The 18,295-nt window shown below is 47.8% G+C and overlaps 1 protein-coding gene across 1 annotated transcript in view; it reads left to right on the plus strand.

Annotated features, from left to right (window-relative positions):
- Positions 1-16,572, plus strand: part of LOC146075911 (uncharacterized) — a 106,014-nt gene extending 89,442 nt beyond the window's left edge. Inside the window, exon 4 of the transcript XR_014473660.1 lies at positions 16,439-16,572. The gene's annotated coding sequence lies outside the window, so the exon portion shown is untranslated. The remainder of the gene's footprint in view (positions 1-16,438) is intronic.
- The last annotated feature ends 1,723 nt before the right edge of the window (positions 16,573-18,295 follow it).

The raw sequence follows: 18,295 nt of genomic DNA on the forward strand, positions 1-18,295 counted from the left end.
TCAGAAGGGAAGGAGTGATTTTTGGTGGTGGAATGAATGGCGGGTGCTATGTCGCATTAGCAAGACCCCCGAAGCACCAATACAGTGGAACCCCCCACAAGTGACCCCATTTTGGTCACCAGCTTTGGGAGGGGGGCTGGCGCTGCGGCTGGCGGGGGGGTGGGAGGGGTGCTGGCGCTGCGGCAGCCGGGTGGGTGGGAGGGAGGGGGGCTGCCGGGTGGGAGGGGGGGGGGGCTGGCGATCGTTGGTGATCGGTGCGGTATACGCACACACACACACACATATATATATATATATATATATATATGTGTGTATATATATATATATATATATATATATATATACATATATATACACACACATATATATATATATATATATATATATATGTGTGTGTATATATATATATACACACATTTGCACATTATTTTTTATTTTATTTTATTTTTCACTTTTCCAGCAGCAGCATGATGCTGCTGCTGCTGCTGCTGCTGCTGCGGGGGGGAGGGGGGAGGAGGGGAGCGCAGCGTGCGCTCCGGACGTAGCGGTGGAGCCGCTGGAGCTGCTGCTGCTGCCGGGTGAGTGCCCGGCGGGTGGGAGGGGGGTGCTGCCGCTCGGTGGTGATCGGTGCTGCACCGATCACCACCGTTTTCTGTGTTACCGAGCGGCTTAGCCGCCGGTAACACAGGAAACGCTGTGATTGACTGTTCAGATTTGAACAGCCAATCACAGCGATCGCCGACCGGGGGGGGGCACCCCTGCCCCCCCTGGGCGACGAGGGGGGATGTCTGCTGTCAGGGACAGCAGACATCTCCTAACTGTCACCGCGTCTATAGACGCAGTGACAGTTAGAATCCATGACGTACATGTACGTCAAATGTCGGGAAGTACTTCCCGACCATGACGTACATGTACGTCAAATGTCGTGAAGGGGTTAAAATTCAACATACAGTATAACAGCTTCAGCGTCCTTGCATGTAGACAAAAGTCAGTCAGAACTCATATGAATGGACAGCCGTGGGTACATCATTAAGATGATGGGAGATGCGATGAAGACGAGGGAGGAGTAGACGGAGGGCGCCAGAGCGCCAGGTTCATCAGGGATGTGGCCCCTGGTATGGCAACGCAGAGTGCCTAGTGTCCCAGGCGCCACCACAGCTGCTCCTCCAATGCCGCTGTGACACCATCCCAGCCAGCAAAAACCCTGGCCCACTAAAACCCCGGCCGCTGCTACTATACTCAGACCCCAGAACCTCGGCCCGCACAGCAGAGGGCTCCTGACCTGTGGGCCTGGCCAAAAATGACCTCCAGTGGTGGAAGAGCCCAGTTGCCCCCAGCACCAGGGTGAACCTAACAGCACCTCCCCTCCCCCCCCCCAGAGAAGCCTCAAGCAGTAGGTACGGCTGCAGTACTGGGGAACAACAGAGGTGGACCTTGACCCATAGACGGCCTAACTACGGCCGTAGGCCTCACTTACTCTCCACCCCCCGCACACTGGCTCTACCTCCAAACATGGCTTTAACCAGGGCCCCTGACATGCTGCCCCCCCACCCCACAGCAGGACCGCATCAGGATCCATATGTGCTGACTGACTCCGGTGGGTGCTGTAGGGGAGAACCATTTGGCCCATCTAGTCTGCCCCTTTTTTTATCCTGGGTTAAGGAGGGGAAGGATTGTCACAGGCTCTTTAATGAAAGTAATGTATCGGTTATTTTCAAAGAAACCAACATAGGACCTAATTAGGCACTAGTACCGCTAGAGTGCTTGGTTGGTGGTGCTCCCAAAATAGTTCAGCAATGAAGCTAACAGATAAACAGGGGGATGTCCGGAGAGGACAAAAGGGCAAAACAGTAAGGGTTTTTGGGGCACACTTGTAAAGATATAAGTAATGGTTATATTGAGAGAATTTAAAATCTAACTTTTATTACACAATTCTAAAATAGAGAGACGTCACTCAAATTAAGTGCATATGTGCATAGGTAAATTATCTGGACAATTTAAATAGTCTATTCATTAAATCACAGGCGAAAATGATTTATACACGTAATCCACCTTCAATTATATATATTTACACCAATTTGGCTTTGACTACCCTGTGTCTTATAGATCAATAGGGACAAATCCCATGTGATTCGACAGGATATGTTCAAGCGTTGTTCTTGTATCCACTCATGAGTCTTAGGTCCTTATTCTGGTTGGTGCGGTAATATCCGCGTGCGTTCGTGCCGCCGATGTTTTGTGTCTGCGCATGTGCAGAGGCGTCTCTGCGCATGTGCGAACGGAACGCACGGCCACATTCCGCATGAAATGTGTACACTACGAACAGGGGGTGGAGAGGGGTGTGAAGGGCTGTTTGGGCTCATTACCATATGTTTATACCCCGCGTTTCATGGGCGTTCCCATGCAAACGCTGGGCGTACGTATGGTAATGCGGCCGTGACGCACGTGTAGGGGGCAGACATATGACATCGCCGGATGTCAGCTGCCCGCCCAGATCCCTGCTTTTGCACTGAGAAATGCCCGTGTGGTCTGAGGTTGCGGGAGCTGCCTGGCCACTCGGTCCTGCATTCGATGGTCTGCGACCATCGAATGATGGGGGAGGTTCCCTGAGATGGAGGAGGCGTATTCATGAGAAATACACGTGCGGTCCGTTCGGACAGCTTCTTACTGCGTACGGACGGAGTTGGCGATCCGTATGGAAGGCGGGGTTTAGGACGCACGGTGCTGGCCGCATATTCGGATCCGGCCGCACCGATCAGAATAAGGGCCTTAATTATGACTTAATAATAATTACACTTGTTTAAGATATAGGCCCTTATTCTGATCGGTGCGGCCGGATCCGAATATGCGGCCAGCACCGTGTGTCCTAAACCCCGCCTTCCATACGGATCGCCAACTCCGTCCGTACGTGGTAAGAAGCTGTCCGAACGGACCGCACGTGTATTTCTCATGAATACACCTCCTCCATCTCAGGGAACCTCCCCCATCATTCGATGGTCGCAGACCGAGTGGCCAGGCAGCTCCCGCAACCTCAGACCACACGGGCATTTCTCCGTGCAAAAGCAGGGATCTGGGCGGGCAGCTGACATCCGGCAATGTCATATGTCCGCCCCCTACACATGCGTCACGACCGCATTACCATACGTACGCCCAGCGTTTGCATGGGAACGCCCATGAAACGCGGGGTGTAAACATATGGTAATGAGCCCAAACAGCCCTTCACACCCCTCTCCACCCCCTGTTCGTAGTGTACACATTTCATGCGGAATGTGGCCGTGCGTTCCGTTCGCACATGCGCAGAGACGCCTCTGCACATGCGCAGACACAAAACATCGGCGGCACGAACGCACGCGGATATTACCGCACCAACCAGAATAAGGACCATAGATAGTTCTAGAAATAAAGGGTAGAGCATGGGAAGACCCCTCATAAGGCACCCTGTGCTTCTGCTGTCTTGGTATGAATACGGCACCGAATATTCCCAGACCGTCTCCCAACTGGTACTGATCCGGCCCTTCACTGCTTAGCTGCTGAGTGCAGAAAGGGATCAGGTGGCACAGTGATGTATGGCCGTATAACCTGAAAGATGAGAGAGCACGGACTGGTTGATGAGGTCCAGTGTCACTTCTGCTTTCCACTGGAAGGATTCACATCAGACCCTGTTACCATTAGGCATTGCAGGGAAAGTGCGACCCTCCAGGGATGAGAGAGTGATAGGAAATATGATAGAATGGAGTTGGAAGGATATGGTTAATGCATGAATCAGGCCCTTCTGCTATCCAGCATCATATATACGATATTGGATGAGGGATGAGAGTGATAGGTACTTATGAGTTATCTGGGCGCCCGATTTTTTGATTGTATGCCTTAAGTCAAGGCATACAATCAGATGCGATGCGATATCGCATCGCATCGCATCGCATGCGACCATCGGATGCGATGACCCGATTTTTCCATAGGAATCAATGTTAAAATGGACTGAGTCCATTTTAACATGGAATTCAATGGGAAAAAGGGGTCCATTTCATACCCCTACTATCCAAGTGGGCATGGAGTTGGATATAAACCTGTGGCGAGCGTAGCGAGCCACCGAGCCCGAAGCGTGGCGAGCGAAGCGAGCCCCGCGAGGGGACGGTATTCTATGTCCCCTCGCGGGGCTCGCTACGCTCGCCACGCTTCGCGCTCGGTGGCTCGCTACGCTCGCCACAGGTTTATATCCAACTCCATGCCCACTTGGATAGTAGGGGTATGAAATGGACCCCTTTTCCCCATTGAATTCCATGTTAAAATGGACTCAGTCCATTTTAACATTGATTCCTATGGAAAAATCGGGTCATCGCATCGCATCGCATCGCATCCGATGGTCGCATGCGATGCGATGTGCCCGATCCGACCCGATTTAGAAATCGGGCGCCCGGATAACTCATAAGTACCGAGTGATAACCTGTTACCGCTCCCCATAGAAAAAAAGAGATATATGCATGAAAGAAGGGGGGGGGGGGAGAAGAGTATGTGTACCCCCTATTTGCGATTAACCAAGTCACATTAACACCAGTAAGTTAGTACTGTGCATTATTGGAGACGTGGGGGTTAAAAGATGCTGAATTGCTCTCTTGATGGCAGAGTAATGAGATGCTCCTGGAGCAATATCCTTTAGAACCACAATAAGTGGATTTCAGACAGACAGTGTGTTTAAACATATACAGATTATTTCAACATAAAAGCTGTGATATGTTTCTGATGATATAATTTGTATCAAGGCATCCAATAAATTGTATCAAATCATCCAATAAATTGCATCAATGTACTGCTAAAGGAGCAGCCAATGGATTGTATCCAGATGAGCAGTGATTTTAGGCATAGGAGTACGAATAAACAGCTAAATAGGGTTTCTGGATAAACACTACTATGAGAAGGCAAGGTGACTGCTATCTGAGGCAGCCAATAAATTGTATCCATATACTGCTAGGTGAACAGCCAGACATCGAAATCCAGATATCACAATTGCTTACAAAATAAATAATTTGTTTTGAGGATTACACACTGGATTTTATAATTTGTGCCTGTCACACTAAGTTTTCACATGTGTGCCCATATATTGCAGCAGAGAATAATGGGTTTGTACAAGATATATACTAAAGAACAAGATGATTGCTATCAAAGGCAGCCAATGAATTGCATACATATATTGTTGACAAAATAGCCAATAGATTGAAATGTAGGTATTGCTGACCCAGAAAATGAGGCAACACAATAAATCCTTGTAGGTAGTACAAAATTTACGACTGTGGATTGCAAAGGATAGGCAATAAATGTCAATAATAGTATCTGTCCTAACAGAGTGCAGCAGTAAACAGTTAGATTAAGAGATGGCATGTATATACCAAAGTGGAATTACTACGTGTGTGGGAGCAGGGTGACTGCTCCGTACCCGGCAAAAAATATCTGTACCCAACCGGGACTAGCCCGGCGGCCACCTGATCTTTTTTTCAATATTTGCCGTTAATGGAGATAGGAAGCGGCTTCGTGGGGTGGTAGGTAGAGTGCCCGGAGCAGCGCGGGAAGCAAGGGAAAGAGGACCCCTTTGCTGGCCGTGATGTTCTAGCCGCAAGTGGCAGTTTGAAGTCAGAGAGATCCGCCGGCGCAATCAGCTGGCGTGGTGGTCAACATGAGGAGGTGGACCCGGTCCTTGGACACGTGTTTCGCCGTAGAGAGGGTTGTTCACCGTGACGTCGCACTTTCCCTGCAATGCCTAATGGTAACAGGGTCTGAATCCTGGAAAGCAGAAGTGACACTGGACCTCATCAACCAGTCTGTTCTCTCTCATATTTCAGGTTATACTGCCATACATCACTGTGCCGCCTAATCCCTTTCCGCACTCAGCAGCTAAGCAGTGAAGGGCCGGATAAGTACCAGTTGGGAGACGGTCTGGGAATACTCTGTGCCGTATTCATACCAAGACAGCAGAAGCACAGGGTGCCTTATGAGGGGTCTTCCCATGCTCTACCCTTTATTTCTAAAACTATCTATATCTTAAACAAGTGGAATTATTATTAAGTCATAATTAAGACTCATGAGTGGATACAAGAACAACGCTTGAACATATCCTGGAATCACATGGGATTTGTCCCTATTGATCTATAAGACACAGGGTAGTCAAAGCCAAATTGGTGTAAATACAGGTTGAGTATCCCCTATCCGAAATGCTCGGGACCACGAGCATTCCGTATAGGGGAATATTCCGGTTTTTGGAATAAATTGTTTTAGCCATACTCACCTGTCCCCTGATGGTGTCCGGTGGTCCCTCGGCGTCCACGCAGTCCCCGGGCGTCCACAGCAGGCCTCCGGCATCTTCTCCGGGTCTCCAGCGGTCCCAGGAATGCATTGCGCGAGTGTGCGCGCGCACCGGTGACGTCACCAGCGCGTGCGCACACTCCCGCAATGCATTCCTGGGACCGCTGGAGACCCTGGAGAAGATGCCGGAGGCCTGCTGTGGACGCCCTGGGACTTGGTAAGTATGAAAAGAGGGTTAGGGGGGGTAAAAAAAAAAAAAAAATTCGAATGATTCCAAAAACCACGGTTTTTGGAATAATTCGGATAAGAGATATACGGATACGGGATACTCAACCTGTATATAGCGTTGAAGGTGGATTCCGTGTATAAATCATTTTTGCCTGTGATTTAATAATTAGACTATTTAAATTGTCCAGATAATTTACCTATGCACATATGTATTTAATTTGAGTGACGTCTCTCTATTTTAGATTTGTGTAATAAAAGTTAGATTTTAAATTCTCTCAATATACCCATTACTTATATCTTTACAAGTGTGCCCCAAAAACCCTTACTGTTTTGCCCTTTTGTCCTCTCCGGACATCCCCCTGTTTACCTTTTTTTATCCTTCAGGTAATCTCAACCCTTTTTAATCCTTTTTTTTTGTAATGATATTCATATTCTTGTAATCTGTATGGCTCCCCTTCCTACTAGATTGTAAACTCCTCGCAGCAGGGTCCTCTACCCTCCTGTTGTCAAAGCCCTCTTCTCTTCACATTTCCCTCACAGCTCTCATATACTCATGTCATGATCCGGGTATTGAAGCAAGCTCTCTTACCGGCTAAGTGTCTGCGCAGGCTCAGCTTGCGGTTCAAGTCCCGATACAGCCGGCATCCTGGGTGCTGTGTGCCTTCCTTTCAGTCATCCTCCAATCCTCTCAGCACTGCTAAGTCTGCGGCTGCGCGGCGCACCGCTTCCCTCACCTGCAGAGACAGTGTCCAGTACTCAGCAATCTCCCTGTCTGCCGCCATTGCTCCCGGCCACAAGCATGGCAACTACAAACAGTCTTTCCCGCCTTAACCTGACATGGGGGCTGCCATGTTTTCCTAGTCACATGTCTTTCTTGTCCAATCCTGCTTGGAGTGATCTCCCTGTCATACCTGCCCGGCCAATCCTGGCCAAGCAGTGGGTATAAGTATGCTGGTAGCACTCACTCCAATGCTAGTGCTTCAGTTGTCATTTCTTTATGCAAGTGTTGCCAGTTGGTTTTTGTCTCTCCCTGCTGCAGCGTGACTCTCCAGGTGCCTCCAGTTTCTGAGCCTGTCCAGGTTTACTATCTCCTGTGACCATCCAGGTTTACCATCTCCTGTGATCATCCAGGTTACCATCTCCTGTGATTCCGTGTCCGCTGCCAGACTCACCTGATTCCAATCCTGATCCGATGTTCCGTCATCATCCGATGTTCCGCCATCGATACTGATCCGATGTTTTGTCATCATCCGATGTTCCGTCATCATCCGATGTTCCATCATCAATCCTAGTTCCGATATTTCGGATTCCTTCTCTTCATCCGTCATCCAACTCCATATATCTTTTCGAGTCATCTCAAGTCCGATGTTCCACCATCGAGTCATTATCTCACATATACAGTAACATATTGCATTACCTGTTCCTATGTACAGTAATATTGTTCAGAGACTTCCACCTTGCAAACGTTACTGCCTGTCATTATACAACCTTCCTGCATTACAATAAACCGGTTGTATTTTACCACTAACTCTTTCCTGCTTCTGGGTGCACTGTCACGCAAGGTATATGCGCAGGGGTCTTCTGCAGCCTCCCCGATTCCAGTATCGGTCCCGGTTCCCACCAGAGGTCTTAGTCTCTGCGACTCAGACCCTTGGGGCGAAATGTAATAGGGTGTGATAATTTTTTTTGCGTTTTTTTTTTTGTTGCAAAAACTGCAATTTTCGGGCATTTCCTGAAAATCAAATATTTTATAGGGTGTGATTCGCGGCAAAAAAAATCACACTTTGTGCCGCGAAATCACACGTTTTGAAGTGGCGATTTTTAGTCAAACTTCAATTCGCATCCAGATGTTTTCCCATTGGAAAGCATCTAACTCGCACATGTAATAGGGTGCGATTTTTGGTAAAGGTTACCAAAAATGGCTAAAAAATTAGACCAGGTTCTGACTGGCGAATTTGACAGAACCATGCACAGATCATTGTGATCTGTGCATGGTTCTGTCCAAAAAAAAAGGGTTACAAAAAATGGAAAAAAAATGGTGTGGGGTCCCCCCTCCTAAGCATAACCAGCCCCGGGCTCAAAGAGCCGGTCCTGATTTCATAAAATCACAGGAACAAACAAGTTGGGGTTCCCTGGATTTTATAAAACCAGCACCAGGCTCAAGGGCCGGCCCTGGTTCCCAAAATACGGGAGACAAAATGACTAGGGGTCCCCCACATTTCAAGAACCATCACCGGGCCCAACCAGCCACCAGGGTAATGCCACAGCCAGGGGGAGACTTTTTATACAAGTCCCCCCGGCCAAAGCATTCACCCCCTGACCAGTCAGCATGGGCAGGGGTCCTGGGGGAGTGGGGACCCCCCCAGGACCCCTGTCACAGTAGCGTCCCACTCTCAAACAGGGGCAGCACGGATGGTGTAATGGTTAGCATTCCCCACCATGGCTCTAACTGTGTGGAGTTTGTATATTCTCCCCGTGTTTGCGTGGGTTTACTCCGGGTACTCCGGTTTCCTCCCACAATCCAAAAATATACTGATAGGCTAATTGGCTTCCAACAAAAATTAACCCTAGAATGTCTGTGTGTGAGTGATGTGGTAGGGAATATAGATTGTAAGCTCCACTAGGGTAAGGGACTGATGTGAATGTTCAAATATTCTCTGTAAAGCGCTGCGGAATTTGTATGCGCTATATAAGAAACTGTTAATAAATAAAATAAATAAATAAACAGCAGCTGTACTCAGAAATAGCGTCTACTTCACCTCAGTCACAATTTTGCAGGTTTGAATGTGTTCCTGAAACAGCTCCACTATCCACGCCTCCCTGAAGCGTGGCGAGCGGACGCGGTACGCGTTCAACCGACCTTTTCATACCCCCCACTATCCACGTCGGCGTGGAGTTGATTTTATACAGTGTGGTGAGCGCAGCGAGGATAGGATGCATGCACAAGTTAACCATAGGTACAATTTTGTAGATCCTACAACAGGCGTGCATACGCAAAATATCGAGCGCATGTGGGGCGCGTGCAAGTGGCACAACAAGCGTCAGAGGGGTTCGGCATGCCACATGTTGAAGTTGTACCTCCAAGAATTTATTTGGAGGCAAACATTGGGTGCGGAGAACCTTTTTGAAAGAGCCCTGTTCGCACTGACCCTCCTTCCTAAAGAGGACTGATGTTTTAATTTTTATCTTTTTATTGTAAATTATTATTCGTGATTTATTATAGTATATTTTATCTTTCTTATCTTTATTGTTGTTGAATCATTATTATTATTATCTTTATCATTATTTTTCATATATTTCAGTAAAAATGACAGTTCTTGTTAACACATGTCGTCATAACTCTCTCAGATGTATGATATGGCTGGTGTGAATGTGTTCCTAAAACACCGCCACTATCCACGCCAGCCCGAAGCGTGGCGAGCAGAAGTGGAATGCGTCCTCCGACCCCACTATCCACGTCGGCGTGGAGTTGATTTTATATAGCCCGAAGCGTGGTGAGCGCAGCGAAGGGACGTGGATTACTTTACATGTATTCCGCGTGCGCTCGCCACGCTTCGCGCTTGCCACATTATATAAAGTCAACTCCATGCCGACGTGGTTAGTGGGGGTATGAAAAGGTCAGAGGACGCGTTCCGCTGCCGCTCGCCACGCTTCGGGGTGGCGTGGATAGTGGGTGTGACGCAAAAAAATGCCAGAGGTGCATTACATGGCATAGTAAGCACCTATCACATCTCATGGCATGGGTGCTTATACAATCAAATATCGCATCGCGTTTGGTGCCATGCGATCCTATGCGATATTTAATTGTATAAGCACTCCTGTGCACTTAACATGGACATCGCATCGCACGCATCGCACAACACTACGTGTACGGTACGCGATGCGATTTTCCTACGCAGAATAGCCCACTAAGCTATGCGCCGTTCTAGGAAACAAGTGCCATAAAAGAACAAAACAAGTACCATAAAAATTTGACGGGATATTCAAATTCATGAGTAAACAATTAATCAAAGTGTGTCTATGATCTGCGGCGGACCGTTTGCATAAGTTTACCCTTCTTTTGTGATGCAGGCCATGGTTCTTTGTTGCCTCCCTGGGACTATAGATGGAATTAAGTCCATTGGTGATGCAGTGGTGTCAGGAAATACACGGCCTCCTGTCCCCGCTCATTGGTGGTGTAGCCGTGTCCGGGATGCTGGCAGCCGCAGCTAGTTCCTGCTGTGGCTCCGCACTTCTGGGTCTGAATTCAGTTGGTTGTGCAGCGGTGGCTGGGATTCAAAAGGCCACCTGTCCCTACTCGTTGGTGGTGTAGCGGTAGCCTGGAAGCTGCTAGCCGCAGCTCGGCCCTGCTGTAACGCTGCACTTCCGGGTTTGTGAGTTTTCACAGAGGGATCTCGCGAGAGTACATAGTATGCAGGATGTCACTGCTGTACACCTGACGACGGGGAGGTTATCTCCCCAAAACGTTGTAATAAATCTCACTTGTTTATCTGAAATTCTGGAGTGCTGTGCATTGGGGTATCCTTCAATCTACACCCCCACACCTGTTGAGAGTATGTATATATATATCAGAGTTGCCTACTCTCCCGCATTCTGCGGGAGTCTCCCGATTTTTAGCAGAGCCTCCCGGTGCCCCGCAAACTTTAGCTTTCTCCCGTTTTTTGCGGGTCCCAGCGCGAAAACCAGGACTGTGCATGCGCCCTAGCACATTTACAGACAGCGGAAATCTATCCCACGTCACAGCCTGCTGCTGCTGCTGCTGCCGCCCGGCCAGTGTATGACATGGCAGGGTGACAGCTGCCCCTGGACCTATCTGCTTTCAGCTTAGAACGGGCAGCCAATTGCAAGGCATCATGCTGCTTTCCCTATTCCCTTCACAAGTAGCCCGGGGAACCTCTGCACACGCCCTGCAGCTCCGTGAGTCCGTGACTACACATGGAAGAAGAGAATGCTCAGCCCCCACCATCCTCGGCTTGTTTATCTGTCTGGCCAGCCCCACTCCCTGCCCATATACACACACACACACACACACACACACAGTATACTGGATTTATATATATATATATATATATATAATGGATGGGGGTGATAATCATATATGTGTGTATAATGGATGTTGTAGGGGGGTGATAGGATTATACGTATAATGGATGTGGGGGGGGGGGGGTGATAGACATATATGTGTATACAGATGGGGTGATTTACATACAATATGAATGCTGCCCTCGAATGGTAAAAATACTACCATTGAAACAAAAACATTGATCATTGATGGTAGTGAAACATCGAAATGCAAAGTCCATCCCTACTACAATCTCCCTGAAACTAGTTTTCAATAGTAGGCATGTATGAGATATTTATATATATATATATATATATATATATATATATACATACCTCCCAACAGTCCTGATTTTATTGGGACAGTCCCGATTGTCAGGGCCTGTCCCGCTGTCCCACCCGCGGGCGGCAGTGTCCCGCGGTGTGGGGGGGGCTGTTGGGAGTCCCCCCTGTCAGCTGCTAAGCAGCGGGGAAAAACGCTGTGGGCATGGCTGGGGGCATGGCTAGAGGCTCACAGAGCCTCTGGGTCATGCCCCCATAGCGGCAAAATGGGGGCGTGGCCTCGCGGTAGAGCCGTGAGTATAGGCCACGCCCCCAAACTAGGCCACGCCCCCGAAAATTTCGACGCGCCTCCGGCGTGCAGCAGCAGAGTCCCGCCTGCCGAACTGCCAAAGTTGAGAGGTATGTACAGCATGGACAGCCCAGGGATCCCATCCAGCACACCAGTGCCAGAGGACCAACCAGGGTGCAGCTCTATGCAATTACAGAGAGGTAGCATCTTCACCTACACTGATGAAGAGGTGGAGAGAGTGCTCTTTAAGGACAACATATCGCTCATGGAAGGGCATCTGGGCCCTGAGGACATCTACAAACAGCTTTAGAAACTCAAGCGCAGGGAAACAGACTTTCTCCTACACGGAGTAACCCTGTCTGCTAGTACTTGTTATAGAGGAGTCCGGGAAAGAACTTAAAAAAACCAGGGACAGTATCATACAGTACGAGGCAGAACACCTCGTCTCACTATCCTCTGATACCTCCCAGGACTGGCTATCCAAGCTTAAACAACAATGTGACAGCTACCGCAATGACCTCATAAAGTTTAAACGCAATAAATTACAAACTGTAAAGGAAGACTACGAGCACAATCAAGTGTATCGATGGTTAAACGGGGGAGAGAGACAACATCCACAACGCTCCAAACCAGCACAAGGGTGGCGGAGACGCAGGGAGGCACGAGTGGGGGCACACGCATCGTCCAATAGTGACACAGATCCAGCCAATCTGGACTCAGAAGGAGCGGCCATTATGAGAGACATCCCTTTGGGGAACCCCAATACACAGTCCAAAAAGTCAAAAAACGCAGGTCGGCCACCCGTAGGGGAGGCCAGAACCAGAGGATTCACAAAAAGGAATCCCCCACAAGATCTTTAGTGTATAATTTATCCCAAAGGCACCTAACGGACACAGAATCCAGCGTCCTGGAAAAGGGCTGTCCTTCGTGCCTACCACCAGCCACGACGAACTTAATTGGAAGATCGAACTGCACCGGTTCTCCAGAAAGCTTCGGCTTGGAGAATACTTCCAGGATAAACCCGATCTCCGCACACCACTGGAGCATCAAGATTTTATAAATAAAAAATTTACCTCTCAATTCGACCCCCCCTCTCAAAATTCTTCCATAAAATCCTTTGTGCGTCTAATGGATGAGTCCATGGAGAAATATTCCAAGGGGCCACATCTAAACATTACAACATGTCCAGATCAGAGTGGGCAGCACTAAAGAAACTTGGTGGGTACCAGGATATCGTTATACGCCCCACCGATAAGGGCAGGGGCATCGTGGTACCCGTTCTAGAATACTATAGGGCCGAGATCGGGCAGCAATTGGCCGACAGTAACACGTATGCCAAACTAGACTGTGACCCAACAGTTCCGTATAAGAAAGAACTGGACGAGATCTTGGAGATGGCAGTGAATGAGGGTACCATCACTGACCAGCTGAGGAAAGCCCTTTCTCAACAACACCCAAGGGTCCCGCTATTCTTTACAGTACCAAAAATACATAAAAGTTTAACATCGCCCCCGGGGAGACCCATAATTTCGGCCCAAGACAGCATTTACCAGCCCATCTCCCAGTTCCTGGATTCCATCCTACAACCACTTATCCTTAAGCAAAAGGGTTACATTAAGGACACGACCTGTTTCCTCTTAAAATGGAGAGAAGTAGACGCAATACCTCAAGACACGATTCGATGTGTCATAGATATTTGCAGTCTATATACAAGCATCCCCCAAGACAGCGGCCTTCAGGTGATGCGGGAGTTCCTCACTTAAGAAAACTACAGAGGGTTCGACATAGACCTATTCTTACAACTACTGTCTTTAACTCTAAAGAGGAACTACTTTCTTTTCGACAACAAGCATTACCAGCAACTGAACGGCTGCTCAATGGGGAGTAACGTGTCGCCCTCCTTCGCCAACATCTTCATGTTTTACGAAGAGAGGGCCATGTTTTTTGAAGATCCTAGCACAGCGGCGAACATCCTACTGTATACGCGGTACATTGACGACCTCTTCCTCCTGTGGACAGGGGGGGAGGAGGCTCTCAAATCCTTGCTTGCCTCGATCAACGCCAGAGAATCACCCATTAGAATTACACATCAGTATTCCACCCATACAATTAATTACCTGGATGTGCAAGTCTCCATCAACAATGGGAAGCTAGAAACCATCATCTTCAACAAACCTACAGATAAGAACACCCTGCTTAAAGCTAACAGCCACCATCCAAGGTCCCTCATTAGAGGCCTCCCGAGATCACAAATGATCCGGGCAGCTAGGATAACCAGTAATCCATCATTACTTCCAGCCGAATTAGACCGTATGGTGGACAAGTTTGTAGCCAGGGGATACAGCATCAGAGATCTGGAGCAACAAAAACAAGAAGTGCTGCAGATTCCAAGAGAAGAATTGATGACATCTAAGACCAAAGCAAAAAAGGCAGTCATCCCATGGGTCTCCAGGTACAACACCAGCAGCCCAGTTATACCACGGGCGACAAGAGCCCTTTGGCCCATCATAGCCACAGATAAAGAGCTCCCGTGCTATAGGAACACACGACCGATGGTCTGTTACAGCAGAGGGAAGAACTTGAAAGACCACCTGGTACATTCAGACATCTCCGACTTTAACAAAGCCGAGGTACTACGCAACTTCATGACCCGCCAACCAGGTTGCTACCGATGCATTAAATGCACGACATGTGAAAAGATGACAATTGGGAGCACGTTCTCGAATAGGGACGGCAGCAAAACCTACTCCATCAGGCATGTGCTGCATTGCAGATCCTCCTTCATCGTTTATCTCATAACATGTCCGTGCCATTTACAATATGTGGGAAAAACGGTGAGGACGGTGAGGGAGCGCATGGCACTACATCGGTCTGCGATCAAGAATGCTCTCCAATCCAAAGCATCAGACCAACCGGTGGCTAGACACTTCTTCGAGTCAAAACACACCCTGAAGGACATGAAGTTTATAGTAATAGATCATGTACCAGCTTCTAATAGAGGAGGGGACAGAGAAGGCGCACTTCTGCGCTGTGAGTCCAAATGGATCCACCTACTGGATTGCTGCAAGCCCAAGGGCCTTAATGACAGACTGTCGTTCGGTGTGTTCAAATAACACAGTGGAACCTAAGGGCAGAAGAGCCCTTTAGCGGGTCAGGTCGGACCCCCATCTGGACCCTATCCCCCATAACAGCCCCTACCAGGGACACCGAGATGCTCCTTTCCTGTACCCACACCGGGGTTGGTGCAAAGAATAGCTCCTTCCCGAACCCTGATCCGTGATGCCCCAATTCTCAGCTTTGCCCAGCTTTTCCCTTCCCTCTTCCTCCTTCTTCCCTCCCCCTCTCTCTCTTCTCTCCCCTCCTCCTTCCCCCGTCCTCTTTCCCCTTCCATATTGCGTATGTATTATGTCTGCTATTTTAGGGACAACTCCCGGTTCCGTGGCATTCTGCCCATCCTGCCCCTCCGGCACTCTCAGTTTGTTCATAGAACGAAAGAATATGTACGTCCACTCATGGTAGTCCATACAACTGTTTTTAAACTTTTCTTTATTGTTTAATATTCACTATGTCACAGCAAATATTTACAGCCTGGCGGATTAGTGCACGCTCTTATTACAGCACTTACAATGTGGTTTTCTGTATTCACAGCATGGTCCCGCCTACGGGAACGGAGAGGCTCCTGACAGCGGTATCCGGGCAACAGGGACGCTCTTACGTCACACTCACCCGACCGCTACACTGGTATCCTAGCAACTGAACAGCCGCCGCGCGCCTGTACAGCGCGTATGGCCGGAAGCTACGTCAGACGCCGTCTCCAGCCCCGTACACGGAACCTCATCAACACACTGGCGGTGGGGTATTTAAGGTAAGAAGTTTTCACTTTTAAATTGTACACCTTGAAAAAGGAGCACGTTTGCTCCGAAACGTTGGAGTTTTCTATATAAAGTTTTTCACAAAGCCCGCTGAGTGCCGCCTCTGTCTCCAGTCGACATCTATCCATCCCTCCAGGAAGGCACCAACGGCAGATGCTTTTAGAGGGACGAGTGCCAGGCAGACTTCGCTAGCTATATATATATATCTATATCTATATCTATATATATGTATGATATATATATATATATATATATATATATATATATATATATTTTTCTTTTTTAAAATCTCCTTGTGTCTGTAGAATTATTATTTGTCACACTGCACTAGTTAGAATACTTTAGCTTTTGTCCTATCTGTAATCCTGCTACACTGGTTTATGGCTTGCTGCGCTTTGTAATGTTATTACAGGTTTGGAACATCTGGGCACCCGTAGTTGTAGTACAGAGAGGACTCCAGGACTACAGGATGACGTCAGAGAGAGCGGTGTCACGTGACCTGGCAGGAAGTCCCCCTGGTGTCTGCAATGCACACGGAGCTGGCCGGATTCCATTCCGAATACACACATCACAGGCTGAGGTATATAATCTGTGTATTATTGTATTTCCTGTGTGACCTCTGCACCCTGCACTCACCAAGCACATTGCCCTGTATGGGAACTGCCTTAGGTCCTGAGGGAAATGGCTGCTGCCCTGGTAACGTGACGCTGACCCCTCATGGTGTAACATTGTTATTGCCCTGATGACTACACTTGCTGGTTACACAGGTCCGTGCAGTGCGGCCTATTCCTGTATTCAGGTCTCTGGGTGCCAGGTCTGTGGTGTATACAGTGTAGGAAGGCAGCCCCGGCGGCTGGGTCATTTGTACAGAGTGCCAGTCCCCTATGGCAGCTATAGAGATATATTATATATATATATATATTTATACACAACGATGAGGCCGGCACTCAGGTCTGCAGGTGGATGCCTGTTGCTTGCTCCGGTGCCCTCTTTCAAAAGGGGTGTCCTTAGGAAATATGCTGCAACAAATAAGTGGCACTCGGAGGCTTGTTTAAATGGTGAAAAAACAGGAATATTTATTTCCCTGCACTAGGAATAAATATTCCTGTTTTTTTCACCATTTAAACAAGCCTCCGAGTGCCACTTATTTGTTGCAGTATATATATTTATATATAGAACAGAAGGGGCAGGTACCTGACCTGGTAGTGGTATACGGCCAGTCCCCTATGACAGCTATAGAGAGATACATTATATATACATATTTATATATAGAACAGAAGGGGCAGGTACCTGACCTGGTAATGGTATACGGCCAGTCCCCTATGACAGCTATAGAGATACATTATATATACATATTTATATATAGAACAGAAGGGGCAGGTACCTGACCTGGTAGCGGTATACGGCCAATCCCCTATGACAGCTATAGAGATACATTATATATACATATTTATATATAGAACAGAAGGGGCAGGTACCTGACCTGGTAGTGGTATACGGCCAATCCCCTATGACAGCTATAGAGATACATTATATATACATATTTATATATAGAACAGAAGGGGCAGATGCCTGACCTGGTAGTGGTATACGGCCAATCCCCTATGACAGCTATAGAGAGATACATTATATATACATATTTATATATAGAACAGAAGGGGTAGGTACCTGACCTGGTAGTGGTATACGGCCAATCCCCTATGACAGCTATAGAGAGAAACATTATATATACATATTTATATATAGTACAGAAGGGGCAGGTACCTGACCTGGTAGTGGTATACGGCCAGTCCCCTATGACAGCTATAGAGACACATTATATATACATATTTATATATAGAACAGAAGGGGCAGGTACCTGACCTGGTAGCGGTATACGGCCAATCCCCTATGACAGCTATAGAGATACATTATATATACATATTTATATATAGAACAGAAGGGGCAGGTGCCTGACCTGGTAGTGGTATACGGCCAATCCCCTATGACAGCTATAGAGATACATTATATATACATATTTATATATAGAACAGAAGGGGCAGATGCCTGACCTGGTAGTGGTATACGGCCAATCCCCTATGACAGCTATAGAGATACATTATATATACATATTTATATATAGAACAGAAGGGGCAGGTGCCTGACCTGGTAGTGGTATACGGCCAATCCCCTATGACAGCTATAGAGAGATACATTATATATACATATTTATATATTTATTTATTATTTATTTATTTATTTGCAGTTTCTTATATAGCGCAGCAGATTC

This window comes from Crinia signifera, chromosome 4, assembly GCF_055691185.1.
Source record: "Crinia signifera chromosome 4, ASM5569118v1, whole genome shotgun sequence".
NCBI lineage: Eukaryota > Metazoa > Chordata > Amphibia > Anura > Myobatrachidae > Crinia > Crinia signifera.